Consider the following 8,436-nt stretch of genomic DNA (forward strand, 5'->3'; position numbering starts at 1 on the left):
GTTGTCCGAGTCTGCGTTAATTTTTAGATCGTCCCATATTGAGAGTAGAGCTGATTCAGTTTATCTCAGTGGTCTGAAGCCAACTTGTGCCTGGTCTAGTAGGCTGCGTTCTTCCATGAAATCTTAGGTCGTTTTGTATATGTACGTTTCGAGCAGCTTGGCTGTGTATGGGATGTTGGAGATGGGTCTGTAGTTGGAGAGGTCCTCTACGCTTCCCGCTGTATCTTTGAGTAGTGACCTGATGTATGCAGTTTTGAAGTCTTGTGGCACTTTCCCAGTTGCGATAGAAAGGTTGAGGATGTTCCTGTGATATTCCATGGGCGTTACTTGTTTAAGAATCAATTTGTATATTTCTGGAAGGTAGGGGTCTTCGGGAGACCCTGAGTTATTGCTTTCATTCACTAGTATGACAAATGTCTCCACTGATATTTCTGGAAAGCTTTGTAGTTTGTTTGGGTGTTCCACCTACCTGGGTGTAGGTGGGGATCATGGTCAGATCAGGAGGTCTGCTTTGTATGGTTTGTTGGATGCTGGTAATTTGTTTTTTGAAGTGCTCTGCAAGGTCATTGCATAGTTTCGTGGACGGAGTTGGTGTGTTGTTACATACTGGAGGGTTTTTAATTTCATTTATGATTTTGAAGAGTTCTTTTTGGGTGTTTGGTGCTTCAAAGATTCAGTTGTCGTAGTGTTTCCTCTTCGCTTTTTGCATTTCCTTTTTGTATGCGCGGTTGTGTTGTAGGAATTTCTGTTTGTTCGCAACGTCAGTTTGTTTTCTCCAATCAAGTTCTAGTCTTTGGTTTTTCCTTTTCATGGTACTAAATAGTGGGGTGAACCATTTTGCCATTGCCCATTTATGAGAAAGAGTGAAGGGCTTTTCTTTGGCGATGTTGTCTATAGCAGTTATAATCCAGGATGCAGCAGGGCTACTTTTTTGTCTAGGTCATCTTCTTCCATGAATGTTGGGTGTGGTTTGCTGAGCTCCAGGAGTTCAATTAGGTTGACATTTTTGATGGTTCTCCAGTTTCTCTTCATGCTGTTCAGTGTTTTGTCTGGTTGACTGTTTGTTGGGGGGGGGGTAAGTTTGATTACGAAGGGGATGATGAGGTGGTCGCTCCAGAGTATTCGAATTGGGGGTGCTGTGGTAAGGAGTTGTTGGTTTGCGAAGATTGCATCAAGTGAATGCCCTGCCGACTGGGTTGCTCCTTTGACTAGTTGTTGTATATTCATTGCTGCTAGTTGGCTGGTTAGCGACTTTTGTATGATTGTGGTTTCTTCTTCGAACCAGATTTTGAAACCTCCGAGGAGGTTCAGGTGATTGTGTTTCATGGCTAGGACGGTGATTGCTTCTGTGAAGGCGTCTATGAAAGTTGCAAGTTGGTGGTCTGTATATCAGTATGAATTTCAGGTTTGTTTTGGGGCTTACTGCTAGACGTATGATTAAGGATTTGCATTTATCGATGTTTAGTGGGTCTTCCAATTTGATAGCCAGGTGTTCCTTGTGGATGATTGCCAGTCCCCCCTCTTTTGGTTTTTCTGTTTGCTGGACGCATTTGAAGTATTCAAGCAGGCAGATGTTGAGGGCGATCTTGTAGTTGTCATCTAGCCATGTTCCTGTTACAAATAGGACGTCGATCCCTCTGTCACAGAGCAGATACTATATTTCGGTGGCATGTTTGGACATTGACCTTGCATTGATTAGGTTGCAGTGGATCTTTTTGGTGTGGTTTTGCTTGTTAGTCATTTCTTGGTTTGGTTTGCAGTTGTTTGGTTGTGGTGCACCGTTATTGGCGTTGATTGGGGGTGGATGAGGATCAGCGAAGGCTGCATCTTTATTGAAGCGATTTGCTAGATTGAAAGCTTGGCTGTTCAATAGCGGTGCTTCTCTATTCATGCCGGTTAGATGAAGGACCATGAAGGCTTCTTCTTCATTGAATTGGTCAGTTAGGTTGATGTTTGGGTTGTTGGTTATTAGAGCTTCGTCATTGTTTTGTCCGGTGTTGCGTGGGTGTTGATGGTGTCCTTCTGTTCTTGTGATGTATGGGGTGATGGGGTCGGAGTCTATCCACACTCTTCTTGGGTGCTCCCATCTTTGCCCTGGTTGTCTTGGACTGTTCATTGTGTGCCTTGATGTCTCTGTGTCATTGGGGTATCCAGGTTCAGGGGTTGTTGCGAGGTAAGGTGTGAGATATAAGGATTTTTCCATTTGGAAGTTTGTTCTGGTCATTTTGGTTTTTGGTGGTGTGTTTCCTTCCTTTGTGGTTGTTGCTTTGGGGGTAGATTGGATTTGTGCATCTGTGTCCCATGTGGCCTTGTCTTGTGCTCTTCCTCAGCGTCCCTTCCTGGTCCGGGGCATTTTGGTGCTCAGTGCGGAGGTGCCGGTTGAGTGGTTGACTACTGTGTCTTGTGATGGCAGTACTGGTGTTTCTTTTTTTGTGCTGCCTATTCTTCAGGTGGGATGGTTTGTGTATCCTCAAGCGCTGTCCGGTGGGGTTGGGGTGCTGGGCATAGAGTTGCCGGGAGGTGTAGGTCTCAATTCGGTGGCTGTCTATGTAGGTCTCTTGGAAATAGTGGGGGGTTGGTACTATACTATCACAGTCTGGCCCTCACTATGAGCGTGTTAAGGTGGTTAAGGCTAAGTTTGTGCTTGAGACTAAGCCTAACTATGTTTGAGAATCCCGTATGGTAGGAGGAGGGACCACCCCCGACGGTGCAAACGAGCACAAGACCGAACACAGTTAGACTCAAAGGTCCTGTATAATGGGCGAGAGGCCTGCACCTAATGGAACTGGAGTACCAACCTAGACACAGTTAGGCGTTAACAATGCAATTTAGTGTCGACCCAATCATTGCTAGACTTGAGTGTCCTGTACAGTCGGAGGGGTCTACGCCTAGCAATGCAATTCTAGTATCAGTCTAAGCACGGCTAGATTTGAGAGTCAATTGCAACAGTTGAGTACACTCCTAAACACAGCTAGCTTTGAGAAACCTGTATAGTGGGAGAGAGGCCTACACCTAGCGATGCAGTTCTAGTATCAGTCTGAACACAGCTAGATTTGAGAGTCATTTGCAACAGTTGAGTACACTCCTAAACACAGCTAGATTTGAGAATCCTGTATAGTGGGAGAGAGGCCTACACCTAGCAATGCAGTTCTAGTATCAGTCTGAACATAGCTAGATTTGACAGTCAATTGGAGCAGTTGAGTACACTCCTAAACACAGCTAGATTTGATAGTGTGGGAGAGAGGGTGGGAGTGGGAGATTCTCACAATCAGCACAAGAGACTCAGTTTGGGGGAAAAAAGTTTTTAAAAGTCCTTGGTCTATAAGTCAATAAAGAAGGACCTCCCTGCTTCTCCCCCATTACCTGGGGAATTGCTTTAACATCTACAGCACATGAAATGGCATCTTAGTGACAGCCCTCTAAATCAGAGCACTGATTGAAGCTGGAGAGCAATGTGTATTATCTACCTTGATAATCGCACACCATTGCGAATGTTCAATACACACCAAAAGACAGATAAGAAAGTGCACATTATGTCAAAATTGTAATGCCTGGTGATAATTGAGACAATGCTTGCACACAGGAGGCGTGTAGGCTCCTCACAAACACACAGGAGTGGGGGCAAATTGTCTCAAACCAAAACATCCAATGAAATCTGTCAACATGCACATGTTTCAGCCCTGATGCAACTTCCTGGTGCTAGAGTCTTCATCAGGAGAGCAGTTTTGGATCACACTCTCCGATCTCAAATTTCCTATGCTGTAGGTATAATCAGTACTTTGTTTGCTTGCCCCCGGATGAGAACAGCACATCATTGGATGGGCACCCAGAGTCGGTTACAGGATCATATTTTTTTTTATTTCCAATGTATATGTAGTTAGGACTGTGTGATTGCAGCCTTTCAATGCCCAAAGTGAAAGGAATCCGGAGCTTTGCACTGTTGGCCGGTCTGCTGTATGTCTGCTGATGCACAGAATCGCGGAGCCAACCAGGACCTGTCATCCGGGTTGAAACATGTGCATGTCAACTTCTTTTCCCCATGCATGTTCACCTTAGTAATAGCGGGACTCTCTGTTGCTGTCTTCAGCTTTCATTGCTTTTTATCTGATATTATTTTAGGTAGATTAGTAAATATCCCAACACATTTAAAAATCACTTGACGTACTGAGATGTTCAATTCAAATAACTCAACGACCAGAATTTTGTTCTAAAATTATGTGCAATATTGTTTATGAATTACTAAATGAAAAATTAAAACGTGGAACATTATTTTACCACAAAAGTGATTATTCTGAAATGAGTGTGTCTAAAATGTTCATGGCGGAAGGCCTAGACAACTGTGCTCTGACCTACGGCATTTAATGCACCAGGCATCCTCAGGAGCACCTGGTCTGATTAAAATAGCCTTTAATAAGGTTGAGTGTGGTTGCGGGGACATGTGTTCTGGATTCTATTCCAAGCCACAGAGTCTGAAGTGCTTCGAGTTCCTGGTATATTGCACCATGCTGCTTCTATTTGTCAAGGGCCAGTTGGCCTAATTTCAATTGGTTACAGAATCTTCATCCATGCTGCATGGATATTAATGATGCTTCAACGTATTTGTTGCTGAAGCTTGTTGTGCTTTTTTTAAATAAACATATATTATTTTGTAAACTTTATTTACTTAGCAGCTGACATTACAAACAACAGAAATTGAACATAGAAAACTGAAAGAATTAGGCATTTGATACAACATCAAGTCACCTGGTATTTTAACCATTAGTGCTGTCACTTAATCCACTCATACGTTAGGGGGATCAGTAGGTCTACTAAGAATGCTATTGCGTGCTGGAGTTACTCTGGTGCTGTAGTAGTTAGTAAATATTGTTTAAAGTCTGGCCAGATGTCTATGGGGCGGCTGGTTGCAGGGGATAGAGATGAGAAGTGCCTCCTCCATATTATTGGACTAGGTTAAATGCGTCAACCATCACTTCTTGTTTGAGGCTTTATGGTGAGTCCAGCGACGTAACACACATCTCTTGGTTAGGAGAAAGCTTAAACTTAACTTGTACGTATGTTTGGAATCCTTATCGTATTGGCTAAACAAGCATATAATTGGCATGCACTGTTGTTGAACCCCCCACTGCTTCCAAAGTAGCTCCATAACATGCGTAAGTAATTGGCTTCTTCAGAGCCCGACCTTGCATGTACACCGCCCCCCACAATCCTGCCCAAAGAGGGACATTCCAGCTGCTGAATAATGCCACCTATTCAGAATGTGGAGTTGGATAAGTCTGAATCTGGTATTCGGAGACACTTCAGGGGTCAGTTTTCACATTCCCTGCCACAGGCCACCTGTAATGTCTAGGTCCCCAGCCCATTTAACTCGGTTTCTGGATATGTGGTTTGGGACATGCTCTGGTACTAGTTTATATAGCTGATACTATTTTCCTACATCCACTAGTACAAATTATATTTGCTAGGCATGGGTTTCTCCTCTGGAAAAGTTGCCCATCTTGGACTGAAAAGCTGTACTATTGGAGCTGCAGCAGTGGTCTGAAGTGCGCCTCTATAGAGATATCTGATATGACAATAAATGTCCCATACATATCACCTAGTGTCATAAAACGTTGTCGGGACCAAGCTATGACTGTTGCTGGATCTAGGATCGGGCTGCGGGAGGGGGGGGGGGGGTTATTGGAGCCTGGCACTTCGATAGGGGAACTCCCCTGCAATATGGAGGTTCCACCTGTGTTAGTTGACAACGTTTCTTGCATGCCATAATCGTAGCTCTGGTAGGGTCGAACAGGCATTCATGTGTACGTTTCCGGGACAACCTGATATCACTGTTGGCCATGTACCAAAAGGATGCATATTAGGGTTGGGTTACTATGTAATAGAGCTTAAAGTTTGGAGCTCAAAAGCCACTTTTATGGTTCGACAAGATCAGCCTACTTCAGTCGGACCGTGCCTGAATGCCAAATAAATGTCAATATCACTGCATCCAGATCTTTGAAGAAGAATCGTCCTGGCCGTTTTTGCATATTTTGATAAAGGTGAAGCAGTTTTGGGGGCATCACAGTTCTTACACTTGCATGGGTTTCCTGAACAAATAAAAAGTTAACCGTATGCTGCTCAATGTGTGTGAATTGTTTTTGTGGCTTAATAGGACTGCCCATGCCCTTCATGTTCCAGCTCACATATATTATCTCCTCCATCTCATATCATGCATGTGCTATGAGAGTTTACAACCAGTTAACAAGTGATCGTTGGTATAAATGTTAGTAGACAGTTTCTCCGTGCATGCATCAAACAGCAGTAACGAATGCCGGGGTGCTAGTTTTAACCCCAACACCATGCAACATTCGACACCGCACCCTCATGACCTAGCATGCTATGGTAGTGCATGAACCCACCCATTTAACCATGTAGGTAAGCTGCTTACCATAGGAGGTTAGCTGGCCATCAACAGATAAGCATCCACTCTTTACACTCTTATGCACCCCTTATGCTGTGTTAATAAGATGTAGTCACTTTTAAACATTTCTGCTGTGTAATACAATATCATTTCCCAGAGCTAGGGATGTTGGATTCGATGAATGCCACTGTCTCCCCATGTATCGTGAAGAAACGTTTTGTTTTGGAACATGAACCTTAGTTTCACTGGATATGGCATTGACAAGGTGATCGATCTGTCGCATAGTACTTTCTTTACTCCAAGGAAGGTCTTGTGTTCTTGCTTGAAAGCAGTCAAAAAGTCAGGGTATATGTATAACCTGTTGGATCCCAGTCGGAGTTTGCCCTTATCCCTAGTTGCATGTAGGATGGTATCTCTGTCACTATAATGGAAGATCCAGGTGATGATGGGCCTTGGAGCTGCACTGGTTTAGTTGATGCAGTTAAGGATCTGTGAGCCATTTCCACAGGGAAACTGGACGACAGCTTCGGTTTGTCCACTACTGTTTCTATGGTGTTCTCGCTATATGTGTTCATGCTGACATATATCAGACCCTCTGGTATGCCTAAAATGTGGACATTATTCTGACGGGATTGTGATTCGAGTTCAACACATTTCTTTTGAGTGGTGACCATACCTTGCTGGGAGTCATTGCTCCAGTAGCGTGGAGGTCTGTCCCCTGGGAGCCCGGCTACAGTTGGAAATGGTGTTCAGCCCCCCGCACAGGTCTGTGACTGCTGCAGAGCACACTGAGCTGTAGGCCTGCAAAGGCCAGCCCACATCCTTGAGGGGGCTGATGCCGCTCGCCCAATGTCCAGGTTGCAGGGAGAGGTTCTGCCCATCTGTCCTCCAGCGGTCCCTCAATACGGCTTTCCAAACTGTGTACGATGCATCCAGATCGCTGGCCAGGATTTGGCAATCGCTGTGAGGCACATACTTGAATGCTGGCGTCAGAGGGACATTGCTAATGGTTGTTTTCTCACCCCATGTTTTGGATCCTTGTACCTTTGCATGGGGCACCTAGGAAGGTTGAATCATTTACTGCCTCAAATCGTTAGCAGCATAAAAATTTAGGGAGGACAGGACCACCCAATGTATACATACCTTGATCATTCAGCCCACTATATCCTGTCCGACTCTAGGGCTGTCCCTCCAGTTATAAAAAGGCGTCAGAGGGAAGCCAGGTGGTGCAGTGTTGTGGCAGTTGATACACTCTCAGCGGCCTTCCACAACAACCACAGGTATTTAAGCCTCACCTGCTAAGTGTTCTGAAGCAGTATGGCTGCTTCTTGTGGGTACTATATGAGTGTTTGCTACATACAAGCTCAGAGCCTTAAATGCGGGCAACCACCTTGTTAGCTGTGCAGTAGTGCTCTCCACTTATTTTATTATTTAATTCACACATACACAATTCACACTTTCAAACAAAACAGGAAAAGGTGGTATCGAACACATTAGCGTCTGTGAATTTAAGTATTAAATAAATAAATAGGAATCAAGACAGTTATCAAAATACAAGATGGTTTGACTCAAATCAGTCCAAAGCATTGGCAGAATAGTCTAGAAAGTTGCCTATCTTGACAGTTTCGTACTTTTGGTGTCAAAAACCCTGCAGTTAGTGCTGATCGGATTCCTTTCAAAATTGCCATTTCTGCAGAATTTTTCTTAGACGCCCTTGCAGCTAAAATGGGTTATCCTTCAAGAGAACCTCTATTGGCGGTGGCTTTATGAGCTAACTGGTTAGCTCTTATAAACAAACTGCAATTGACTAAACTGGACATTCTCCCCAAGTCTTCCCCCACAACTACTTCATTACATACAACCAACGTAAACGTTTTAATGCCTTTAATTCATCAGAACTTGAATCTAAGACACCCAGTGGACCTACCGGGTGTAATGGACACTAGGTCCTCCAATCATAAAAATGCACTCCCTCACAACATTCCTAGCACAGTTGACATACACTTGGCATCAGATTCAGCCACACTCTCTCTCTCTCC

The sequence above is a fragment of the Ambystoma mexicanum genome, chromosome 12 (genome assembly GCF_040938575.1).
Source record: "Ambystoma mexicanum isolate Mex_15411 chromosome 12, UKY_AmexF1_1, whole genome shotgun sequence".
Lineage (NCBI taxonomy): Eukaryota > Metazoa > Chordata > Amphibia > Caudata > Ambystomatidae > Ambystoma > Ambystoma mexicanum.